The 12139-nt window shown below is 47.5% G+C and overlaps 1 protein-coding gene and 1 long non-coding RNA gene across 6 annotated transcripts in view; one reads left to right on the top strand and one right to left on the bottom strand.

Annotated features, from left to right (window-relative positions):
• Positions 1 to 12139, bottom strand: part of NCKAP5L (NCK associated protein 5 like) — a 51078-nt gene that overhangs the window by 26133 nt on the left and 12806 nt on the right. For 2 of the 5 annotated variants that reach the window (XM_070454460.1, XM_070454462.1), the window contains exon 1: positions 5891 to 5977. The exons of 2 other annotated variants lie outside the window; for them this stretch is intronic. The gene's annotated coding sequence lies outside the window, so the exon portion shown is untranslated. Of the gene's footprint in view, positions 1 to 5890; positions 5978 to 6246; positions 6341 to 12139 lie in introns of those variants that run through there. One more of the 5 variants, XM_070454461.1, reaches the window with a different exon arrangement.
• Positions 6264 to 7816, top strand: LOC139030839 (uncharacterized). The gene is made up of 2 exons (XR_011483253.1): positions 6264 to 6347; positions 6538 to 7816. It is a non-coding gene; the product is annotated as an uncharacterized lncRNA (long non-coding RNA).

The raw sequence follows: 12139 nt of genomic DNA, 5'->3' as shown, positions 1-12139 counted from the left end.
TGGGACACGACTGAGCACACACATCACCACGTGGAGGAAGAAAAGGGTGGAGGTCGGAGTGAGATTTCTCAATATATGCCTTTTTGTATCATTTTGATTTTTGGACTTTGTAAAAAAAAAAAAAATCTAGTGAAAAAAAGGATATAAACTTTAAAAAAAACGATTAGAAGGAATAAACACTTGACTATGTGATTTCTAATGCCCCTCCCAGATGGGGCCACCTACTCTCTTCTCATGTTAGGATGGAAGGACCGGGCCCCAGGGACAAGGGAGGGGTGAAGAGGTCTCCACAGGGGAGTGTGGGGTCTGGCCAAGGCACACCAGTTTATTTTCTCCCCTTTCTTCCCAGCAGTGTCTCCCCAAGTTTGGGGAGAGGACCTCCCAGCTGTCGGCTGTGGTGTGCCTTAGTAACAACAAACTATTCAGAAGTATTAGGGCCACTTCTGCCTAGCTAAGAGCTGGATTCGTTCTCACTCCTGGGAAAGGGATAAGGTTGGACCAAGGGCAGAGGTAGGAGCTTGGGCAAGGGAAATGTTTGGGGCAGGTGCGGGTAAAGCGGGGTAAAGGGCTCCTGAAAGTGCCCAGGGCTTCCGAGGGCAAGTTCTGGGGGTGTCTCAACAGATCCTCACACAAAAGGGCCAATTACAGCCCCCACATCAAGCCAGCTAGGAATGAAGTGAATCAGCCCCTGGGAACTGCGGCTGCCGAGGACTCCAGCGCCACACCCCAGGAGTTACAGCGCCCCTCACATTCCCCTCTAGGAAAGACCTCACCACTCTCTTACCCAGAGGGTCTGCAGGGAGGGACGACTTCATGCCCTGCATTAAAGTGAGAACAGCAGACCAACACCCCAAGCAGTACTCAGCGTTTCAGGCAACAGCATGAGCAGCAGAATGGGGTGTTTCTCCTTTCAAAATACCTATACTTAAAAAAAAAAAAGCTTAGTGAGTCTTGGAGAACTCCCAGAGCTTATGAACCAGTGTAAAGTTCAGGGACCTGTGTCTACTGGGCTCTTCTCAGCAGCTGCTGGATTTTTAGAAATCAGGACTAACAGCAATGATAGTTCACCTTAATAACAAGCTGGCCTCCCTGGCCTCTTTCATCTATGTAACTCCCAGAGAAGTGAAGATGGTAATTATCAAGCAGGTGCCACACCCCAAAGACGATGTCTTATTAATTCATCAGTGACAGACTGGGAAACTGAGGCCCAGGGAGAAAGATTTCTCTCACAGGGAGCTAAGGATATAGGATGCCGAGGGCCACTGCGCAGTGAGGAACCAGAGGTGCCTGCCCTGTACCTGCTGTGTTTTGGAACTGTGCTGAAGACAAGGGTGCTTCTTTCAGAGGCAGCGAGACTTGAGTTTGGGATGAAGGTGAGGAAGACCCCAAATATGTCCCAAGCTCCCTCCTCAGACTACAGCAGAGCCTGGTGGTAGCCTTGGCCAGGAGTCTGGGGTTTTGATCTTGAGTCAGAACACACTACTCTCCAAAGCATCATCTCTGCAACGTACACAGCCACTGCGGGGTAAGTGAGGGTTCAGCTCTCCAAACAGCACCACACCGAAGGCCCAGTCCATGAAGTGGCAGCAGGGGGCACATGGCAGCCAGCTAGGTAGATCAGATCAAAATCATCTCAAGTGGGGAGACGGCTTCTTTGGGATCCAAGCCCGTCTCTGCAGCCCCCACACACCTTTGGCACTGATCTTAAAAATGAGATCTTTCCTACAGCAAAGCCTGCTAAATTGGTCACTGCTTCAGAAATCCATGAGGAGGATTAGCTGGTCTGTACCTCCAGGAGAGTGCGCAGAGAATCATAGAAAACCAAAGGTCTTTTCCCACTGTAGCCATGGAGGGAAGCAGCAGACACTGGAATGTGCATGGAAATGGAAAGGTGAGGCTCTGAGGACTTCCCTGGGGGTCCAGTAGTTGAGACTTCGCCTTCCAGTGTAGAGGGGTGTGGGTTCGATCCCTGGTCAGGGAGCTAGGATTCCACATGGATCAAAAAACCAGAACATAAATAGAAAAAGCAATGTTGCAACAAATTCAATAAAGACTTTAAAAATGGTCCACATTAAAAAAAAAAATCTTAACAACAACAACAAAGAAGGAGGCATTGCAGCTTACTACATGCTTGGTACCATGAGAAATGCTGGGAACAGATACAATCTCAGCTCTGGGGAACCATAAGTGTCAAACCAGGTAGCAACCAATGAAGGACGTTGTCTTCCATCCCTCCAGGTCAGAGCCTGGGGAAAAATATTAAGGGTGCTACTCTAAAGAATTTGAAGTTGTTTTTCTTCAGCATGTTAACAGAGCTGACCAGAGCCCATGAGGGACTCTGAGATAAAACTCTGACCCACTAAGGACTTAGGTCTCCACAATCTCAGGTTTAAGAACTGCCCTCTCTGCTTTAAATCTGGCCTGGCCCCTTCATGTACAAGAAATTTAAGGCAAATGGCACAATGTAAAACAACAGACCAGAGTCAGGAGCCCTGCTTCTGACACTCGCCACTGTATGAATCATTTCCCCCTCTAGATTTCACCGCACCTCCCTCCTTTTTTTTTGTTTTTTTCCAGTTTCCCCATTTTTAACACTAGGGCGTTGGACTAGACTGTCTCTAGGATTTCTTCCAGCCTGTGACTCTATGTTGTTTTGATGCAGTGGCAGATCCCAGATTGATTTACATAAATTTGCATGTTCAATCAGAAATCCTAAACTCCCAAGTATAGAAAATCCAATCAGTCCATTAGTGCAGCCAGACTGAGGGCTGAAGGAGCCTGCCAGGTTTGGGAGAGGACTGTCAAAACAGACAGTGTTAGTAGTGATGAATCAGGGGAGGAGTCGGGGAAGCAGGGGCAGAAGCAGCATTTGTCCTGAGAGATGTGCTTCTGGTGACCCAAGGCTGAGGGGGCCAGGGACCCCTCTTTGGTTGTGAGGCGAGAGTACTTTCTCCTGCTTCTAACGGGGCCTCTGGCTGGCCAGCCTCAGAGCCACACCCCAAGAGGAAACAGCAGCCTCTGCCTAGCAACAGCCGCATCCTTCACTCTGACAGGGACTCCACCATTAGCCACTTTCTGGGAAATTGACCTTCCTGGGAGCTTCCATTCTGCATCCCAAGGGCTCCTAGCAGTAAGGAAGGCTTCCCTGGGGGGGGGGGGGGGGGGCGAGTGTCTAACCTCAACACCCTCTGCTGTAGCTTCACTCCCGTGGGCAGCAAGGCCCAGAGGAAGAGGGCTCCTGGGGAGTGAGCAGAGGGAAAAGCAGTGCAGGAGAATGTGCTCCACATGTAACTGGTCCCAGGGCCTCTCTGCCCACCACATCTCCTTTGATATCCCCCTCAGCACCCAGAGACCAAAGGCTGAAAACAAACGAGGAGAACCTGAAGGCCTCTGGCTCTTAAGCTAGAGAGCAAGTCCCAACCTGGAGAGCCCAACTCCTGAGCAAGCGCTACCCCCAGGAGAGAAGGAGTCCAGGCAAGGTGGGGTTGGGGCAGCCTCTCTCTGCTGCTGCTGGGCTGGTGTGGCAGGGTCTGGGAGGGTGGCTGGGAGCTGGGGGTGGTGAGTACAGAGGTGAGGTGGTGGGGCCAGGCTGGGCAACACAGTGGAGCTCTCCTTGCCCTCTTCCCATAAGAGAGTGGATGAGTGTGCTGTAGTCCCTGGCCCGGATCCTAAAACAAGTCCCAACAGCTGAGATGCAAACTGTCTCCTGGGAATCTGCTTACCCTGCTGGCCCTTGGCTGCCTTCCCCTTTCTCAACCCCTCCCCAAAGGCCCAGCTCAAAGACTGGCCTGCCAGGATGTCTCACCAGAGGCCTTGATGGGTGGGCCAAATCCTAGCCAGCAGGAGTTCATACTCCAAGGCACCAGGGGTGAGCAGGGCAGTGGCTATTCTTAGGCAGGATAAGGGAGTCTGCACCCCTCCAACCCAAGGTTCTAATCCTAAGCAATTTACCTCTCCAAACAGCTACCCTGCTGGAGGACCTTTCTCCCCTCCAATTTCACTCATCAGTGAAACCACACAATGCAAAATGTGGAAAGGAATGGTAGAGCTTTCTAATCCAACTGCTGAATTTTACATTCGGGAAAGGAACACCAGAGAGGCAAACTACTTTGGTTAAGGTCACAGAGTAACCTACAAAGGGCAGGGAGCAGAGCTCCTGACTCCCAGTTCACAGCGATAGCAGTTTGATCCTCACACACTTTCATTTCCATCTGCCTGTTGTAGAAGGGCCTTTTCCCTGCACTCCAGGCCATTTGCCCCTTCAGGTTCTCGCTATCCTCCAAAGGCCTGACCTGGAGAGAAGCTGGAGGGCTCAGACCACCTCATGCACAGACCACAGACTGAAAACAAAGTTGAAATACATGGAAATATCTCCCCAAACAGGGATGCAAGTGTTTCTCTGAGGTAAGAAACCCACTAACCCCAGGTTGTTCTCAGAAGGACAGGGACGCAATATGAGAAGTGAATTGTGTTATCTCCTTTCTTGAAAGACAAGGAGTCTCCCAGTCAGCTGGCAAGTCTTGCAAGAGAGGGTCTGCAACAGGGCAACTGGGTTAGGTTCATTTTCCCCAAAGTACTGTCCACCGTGTGCAATCGGGGAGACCTGGGTTTGATCCCTGGGTTGGGAAGATCCCCTGGAGGAGAGCATGTATTCTTGCCTAGAGAGTCCCCAAGGACAGAGGAGCCTGGCGGGCTGCAGTCCATGGGGTCGCAAAGAGTCAGACATCGCTGAGCGACAAAGCACACACACTGTCCACAGAACCGTCAGACTCTGACCCTTTGCTACCCCTCCTCCAGGACCACACGTGTTCCAGGCATCTGTTTCCACCGCTATCCCTGGCGGACAATTGTGCTTAAACAGGAGGACCCGTGGGGGGAGGGAGAGCAGTGGTAAGAAGGGAATAGAAGCTCTGCCTTTACAGCCAGACAACGCGGCACCCTAAGACCCCTGGCTTCTCAGGAAGGCCGGCGTTTAAGAAGTAGCAGCTGGACAGGCTAGTGGATAGCGCTGAGACACCTGGAAAACCAGGCCTGTGGGAGATAAGGGTCCTCCGTGCCCTTGGGGCAGCGCCAGGGCCAGAGAGACAGCGGGGCTTTGGGCCCAGGATCAGGAGACCGGGGCTGGGGTTCAGACAGTCGCTCTTCTAGTCGGCCTAGGCCACGGGAGTGTCGGGCACAGATAAATTCTCTGCATTCTTCTGGCACCGCAGCCAGGACCCAGAGAGCCTTTCCTGCAGGCGCTGTCCTGGCTCCACTCCCTGCCCAGCCCTTCTCCCTTCCTCAGCCTCTTTAGTGTTCAGCCTGCCCAGATCTCTTTCTCCTTTCCGCAGCCCCTCAAAGCCACGGAAGGATCGTTCCGGGAGACCCCGAGCTCTCCGCCTCTCCCCACCTCCCCCACGCCCCACCGCCCCAGGCCACCGGGACTGCAAGGAGTGAGGAGCCCGAGGCTCCTCTCCGCGCCTGCGCTTTGGGGAGAGTCTCCCCCCAGCAACAACCTGGCACCGCTAAACGGCACCCGGGCGGTGGGATGCGGGTGGGGTGGGGTGCGCAGCTGGGGCAAGGTCAGGGCTTTTAAAGGGGGAGGGAGACCGGCCCCCCGGAACATCCCCCTCTCTGGAAAGTTTCCCTTCCGGGGCCACGGAGTGTGCGCGAGGATGGCGCGGGGGGCGGGAGGGCGTGGGGTGGGGGTGGGTAGAGTCGCGGCTGGTCCCCCTGGGGTGAGTGCGGCGGGCGCGAAGGGACGGCAGCGAGGTCCGGCAGGAAGCTGCGCCGCCCTCTCCGACCCAAGGCTGCCACGGGAGTCTTACCCTCCATACGTCCCACCCTCGGCCCGGGGCTTACAGACCCTTCAATCGCCGCCCTTTAAATTGCAAGTGGGCCCAGAACTCACCGAAATCAGGTGCTGAGCTGGGCCAGGGCAGGCCGGATCCGCCGGGTCCATGGCCGCGGCTCTGGGGCGGGGGGCAAAGAAAAGGGGGGGTGCTGGGGCCGCCTCTTGATGTCAAGGCTTTAAAGGGGCCAGTGAACCCCGCCCCTCGCTCAGACCCCGCCTCCCCCTCCCGCGTAGCCAATCCACGTTCACTCTGGATGCGCGCCCCTCCCAGCCCCCTCCAGATGTTCCCAGGACAAGAGCTAGGTCCGCCGGGCTAGAGCGCGTTGCTTCCGCCCTGAAGGAAAGACCTCCCCTACAGGCCATTCCCGCCCACACCCCACCACCCCGTGCATAGAGAAACAGTCTTCTCAGACCTGGCAGGGTCGGGCCTAGTAAACCTCCCCAGTGCCGGGACAGAAGCCAGGCTGGGCCGAGCGGTGGTGGAATGGGAGGCATCTATAGCAGAGAAAACTAAGTAGGTGCACGCGGATTAGTGGGCATGCGCGTCTGCTTCTGTAGGACTGGGCGTGCACGTGTATATGTGGTTGTGAGTGTCGGTGTTTGTAATTCGCTTTCCTGCATACGTGTTGGGTGTAAATCTAAGGGAAGAGGCTTGAGTGCCTGCTTGGCCTTAAATGCTCCCGCCACCCTTTTCTTCCTTCCAGATCCGGTCCTTCGAGCACTATGGAAATCTGAGCCCTGGAAACTGGCTCTGCCCCGCTCAGAGGAGTGCTGGTCTTTTCCTCACTGGTTAAAGAAGAGGGAAGACTGAGCAGAAGAAGAATACAACCTTGTTCTCAGCCACTTGCTTTCTCAGTGGGGACCAGATCCTTCCTTGTTGAACTGTTTGCTTGAAAGAGGAAAAGCCAACAGCCCACCTAGGCCCCTGAAGGGCCTCAGAGTTCCCTCCTATATGATTCTCATTGGTCCTTGGTTAAACAGCTATTTGCTGTTTGTCTGGATACCATATAAGCTGGCCCGGTGACGCTGGTTTTGAAGTGGGTTCTGCAGAGAAATACAAAGGGATCCCTAGCCACAGTCTCTGTGCATTTTATTAAAATTGGGGTATACACCACATTATCCAGTAAATGAACATAAGAGCTGAGGGAACATTGGGTGCTCAAATTGACTAGAATTAACCAAGAATTCCACTCTGAAGGAGGCTCCTTAATTTAAAACGGAATTTGAAGGGCAGAGAGAACTTGAGTAGGATGCAGGCCAGGTAAGGACACAAGGAGATTCAGGTAGGAAAGAGCAAATTATCTGCATGGGACAATGAGCAGATACCAGTGGTAGGGTGGGAAGTGGGAGAAGTTAACGGAGGAAGTTTTGTATGGAGATGAGAATAAAGATATGGATTTGACAGGACAAGTAATAAGTCATTTTGGATTCTTGAGTGTAGAGGTAGCTTGATGAAGAGTGCCTGAGTATAGTGATTATTGGAGCCTAGAAGATGGTGGTTACTCCCATCAGATCTCACCTTTGGCTTTAAAACAATTTAAAAAATAGATTTATCCATAACATACAATAAAATTCACAGATCTTGGGTGTTCTGTTTGGTGAATTTCAACAATAATATATTCACCTATGTAACCCGCCTGAACTGTCACCCCCAAAGAATTTGGTCATCCCCCTGCACAATTACCCTGTACCTACCAACACACACGCCCTGCAACTTCCTGAATTTTATCACCATCGCTGTCTGTTCTTGAATATCACATAAGTGGAATCATATAGTATGTACTCTTTTGTGTCTGTGTTCTTTAGCTTAATTATGTTTTTGCCATTCAGCCATGTGTAATCTATTCTTTTATATTGCCAAGTAATAGTCCATTGCATGACTGTATCATAATTTGTTTATCCATTCTCCCAGTTGATGGATATTTGAGTGTTTCCATTTTGGGGCTATTGTGAATAAAGGTGCTCTAAATATTCTTGTACACATCTTTTTGTCAATGTAATTTCATTTTAAGAGAACTCACCTTATTTCTTATGATAGATATTGGCATCTTTGGAATCCTTCGGCATTCTTACTCATTCAGTCATTTAACATTTATTGAATAGGAATCAACAAATATGAGACATGATGGTTTCCTGAAAAGGTTTAAAAGTCCACAAATCTGTTGCATTCCAAAGCCATGTGAAAAAACCTTAAGAGTCTGCCAGGCATTTTTAACTATTTTTGGATGTTTCCGAATAGCTAAATTTTGGAAGCAAACAAGCCATCTAGATGATTTTTTATTTCACATTCAGATGCTTACCCTTGTTTAATAAACACAGCCAGAACATCTGCACTTGTCAGAACAAGTACCTATTCTCCTTAACTTAAAGGCTCTTACACACTTTAAAGTTTAGACATAACAGATTTTGGCAGATTCTCTATGGTTCACAGACCTTTATCTTCACTGACAGGAGGTGAAAGAAGTATAGCTCCAATTGCTCCATGCTTTCTGTCTTTGATGAGGCTTAATACACCTTAATTTCTTAATGGTATTATTCACTTATTAAAAATTATACTGAAGTCCCAACATTGGTTTTCTGATCATAAATGGTTCTTTCTTTGTTTTTGGCTGCGCTGGGTCTTTGTTCCTGTGCATGGGCTGTCTCTAGTTATGGCGAATTCAGGCTACTCTTCCTTCCGATGTGCGGGCTTCTCACTGAATTGGCTTCTCTTGTTGCGGAGCACAGGCTCCAGGTGTAGGGGCTTCAGTACTTGCAGCTCGCAGGTTCTAGAGTGCAGGCTCTGTAGCTGTGGCACATGGGCTCAGCTGCTCCAAAGCATGTAGAATCTTTACAGACCAGGGATCAAACCTGAGTTCCCTGCATTGGCAGGTGGATTCTTATCCATTGTACTGCCAGGGAAGTCCCATTAGTTGTTCTTTACCTGAGTTATCCATGTTACAAAATAAGCTAGGCCTCTTAGGTTTCTGGTTGCTGCAAGCTGTTGGTAATAAACAAGTCTGGTGGCATGGTCTAACTGTGCATATAGTGCTGATGAATGACTGGTAGGTGACATCTCAGAGAACCATGCCCTCACTGCTCACATCAGTACACTGAATGGGGTTCTCTACTTCAATACTATGTGGTCATTCATTTGGTGTTAGGGCATCTTCATTCCTCAGTTTGTCATTGTAGCCATTTGGTTACTGTGTTATTAGGCTGATGGAAAAGTAATTGCCGTTTTGGACCATGAATTTTAAATCATTATAACTAGGCTCAAACACATCTTTATTAATCAAAATAGAAACCATTACAATTGATACATTTTTACCAGTGAGAAATAAGTTTGTTTATTCCTATAGCATAAAAATCCGTGCTTTGGGGTTTGATGAACTCTTGAAAAGCATTTTCTGCCTCCTGCTGGTTGTGGAAGCATTTTCCCAGCAAAAAGTTGTCAAGATGCTTGAAGAAGTGGTAGTCGGTTGTTGAGAGGTCAGGTGAATATGGTGGATGAGGCAAAACTTTGTAGCCCAATTCATTCAACTTTTGAAGTGAATGTTAGTTGTGCAATGTGCAGTTGAGCGTTGTCAGGAGAAGAATTGGGCCCCTTCTGTTAACCAATGCCGGCTGCAGGCCTTGCAGCTTTTCATGCATCTCATCGATTTGCTGAGCATACTTCTCAGATATAATGGTTTCGCTGAAATTCAGAAAGTTGTAGTGGATTAGATCAGCAGCAGACCACCAAACAATAACCATGACCTTTCTTTGGTGCAAGTTTGGCTTTGGGAAGTGCCTTGAAGCTTCTCGGTCCAGCCACTGAGCTGGTTGTTGCCAGTTGTCATATAAAATCCGATTTCATCTCACATCATAGTCTGATGGAGAAATGGTTTGTTGTCATTGCATAGAACAGGAGAAGATGACACTTCAGATGATGATTTTTTTTTTTGTGGTCAGCTCATGAGGCACCCACTTATCGAGATTTTTCACCTTTTCAATTTGCTTCAAATGCTGAATGACCATAGAATGGTCTACCTTGGGTTCTTAGGCAACTCCTTGTGTAGTTGTAAGAGGAACAGCTTCGATGATCCTGTCAATTGGTCGTTGTCAACTTCCAATGGCTGGCCACTGTGCTCCTCATCTTCAAGGCTCTCGTCTCCTTTGCAAAACTTCTTGAACCTCCACTGCACTGTACATTTGTTAGCAGTTTGGGGCCAAATGTGTTGTTGATGTTGCGAGTTGTCTCCATTATTTTATGACCCATTTTGAACTTGAATAAGATCGCTCCAATTTGCTTTTTGTCTAACATCATTTCCCTAGTCTAAAATAAATATAAAATACACAGCAAGTAATAAGTTATTAGCAAAAAAACATAAAGCAAGAAATGTGCATTAAAATGATGCACATTTAAGAATGTATTCCAATATCAAATAGCTAAGTTCAACAATGCAAAATACACTTGTTGGTGAACTGACCCCAGTTTAGAATTCCTGACATAAGGAGACAGTTAGGTTGGTAACCTGATTTTTTTGTCTTTCCTGCTCAGTAAGAGGAAGGAGCTCGGGAAAGGCTATTATTTGGTTCATTTGCTGAATAGGAATAGATCTGTGCTAGTGCTGCTTAATTCCACATAGGACAACATGTTCTTTGGGTTTTGACAGCATTGCCAGTATGTGCTTTGAAAGCTTCTACTTGGCACAGATATGGTGGATCTGCTCAGGTCCCTGAATCTCATTTTCATCATTCAAAAATTCATATTGAGTTTTTACTATATCACAGGCACTGTGCATGTAGTATTAGGTACCTAATAAGGAATTCACATGAGATATGATAAGTGATGAGATTGAAAAGATAATTAATTAGTGGACAATCATTCTTTATCCTAAAAACAGTGCAGAGCCTTTGAATGGTATTAAGCAGGATGGGAGGAGGGTCATAATTAAAACCGTATTTTAAAAAGTGTGGAGAACAGATTAGAGAGAGCAAGACTGAAGTAAGGGAGACCAGATAGAAAGTTTTTGTAGTAACTGGGAAAAATTAGAAACTATGGGTTCTGGACTAGGAAAATGATAGGGATGATGGAGAGATGACTTAAAGATATAAATAGTATTAGAGTCAGCAGATCTTGGGATTGGAAGAGGAGGGAAGCAGAGCGCTAAGCCAAGACCTCTGGACCACTCACTGAAACATCAAAAACACCTGAAGAGCAGGTTTGGGAGAGGATATGTTCACTTCCAACCATGTTCACACTGAAATGCCTGGAAGATGTCCAAGTGGAAATGTCTAGCCAAGAGGTCAGAGCAAAAAAAAAAAACAAAAAAAAAAAACAGAGGTCAGAGCTTCCCTACCATTGTGCCTCAGGAAAAGCTTCCCAGTGAGTTGCATGTTGATCTTCTCAGCTCTCAAAGCAGCACAAGCTCCTTCCAACAGAGCACAGTCTCGGCAAGGGTGGACTGCCACAAAAGCACCATCATTTTCTGCGTGTGCCATGATGTAGGAAATGCTGGGAAGTACTGATGCATGGTGATGTTAAATACTTCTGAAGCTCAGGAGAGATGTCTGGACTAGAGATAAGACACTGTGAGTCATCAGAACATAGGTAATAACTAAAGCCATAGAGTGGAGGAGATCATGCAAAGAAAGACAGGAAACTGGGACAGAATCATTAGGAAGAGTAGAGAGGGGTCTGCAGAAATGGAGGAAGACAACTGGCTAAGTGCTGTCACCGGAGCCCAAGAGGTTTCCAAAAAAAATGACTTTAACCACATGTGGCTGGTGACTTTGACAGAATCAAATTTTGAAGGGTTGAGAAAGATGTACGAAGTAAGGGATGGAGACAAGAGGTACTTAAAACTCTCAAGAATTTTGGCTATGCTGAGAGGAAAAGTTAGATAGATAGGTGGATGGGACAATGGGGGATGAGAAGAAATTATTTTTAGAAAGACACTGTTTCTTAACTTTCAGAAATATTTAAAATTAATTATTTTAAAAAAGCACTAAGTACATACGGTTTAAAAAATCAAACAATACAGAAGCAATTATTTGCTGCATTCCCTACCTCCCAAAATGAGCCATTTGAACTTTTTGGTTGATTCTTTGATATGATTAAATATGCTTATACTTATAAAAATGAATTATTTCATTTTTCACTTTTAAATATTGTATTACCTTCTGTGTGTATATTCTTTTTAAAAGGTAAAAAAATGGGATCTTACCATTCAAATTGTTCTGTACCTTTCTTCTTGTACTTAAAATATCTTGGAGACCTTTTAATATTAGCAAGTATGGATCTACCTTCTTCTTTTTAAAAAATATTTATTTGGCTGCACC

The sequence above is a fragment of the Odocoileus virginianus genome, chromosome 24, assembly GCF_023699985.2.
Source record: "Odocoileus virginianus isolate 20LAN1187 ecotype Illinois chromosome 24, Ovbor_1.2, whole genome shotgun sequence".
Taxonomy (NCBI): domain Eukaryota; kingdom Metazoa; phylum Chordata; class Mammalia; order Artiodactyla; family Cervidae; genus Odocoileus; species Odocoileus virginianus.
Note: the sequence above shows the minus strand (reverse complement) of the source record. Positions and strands in the feature narration are given on the sequence as shown.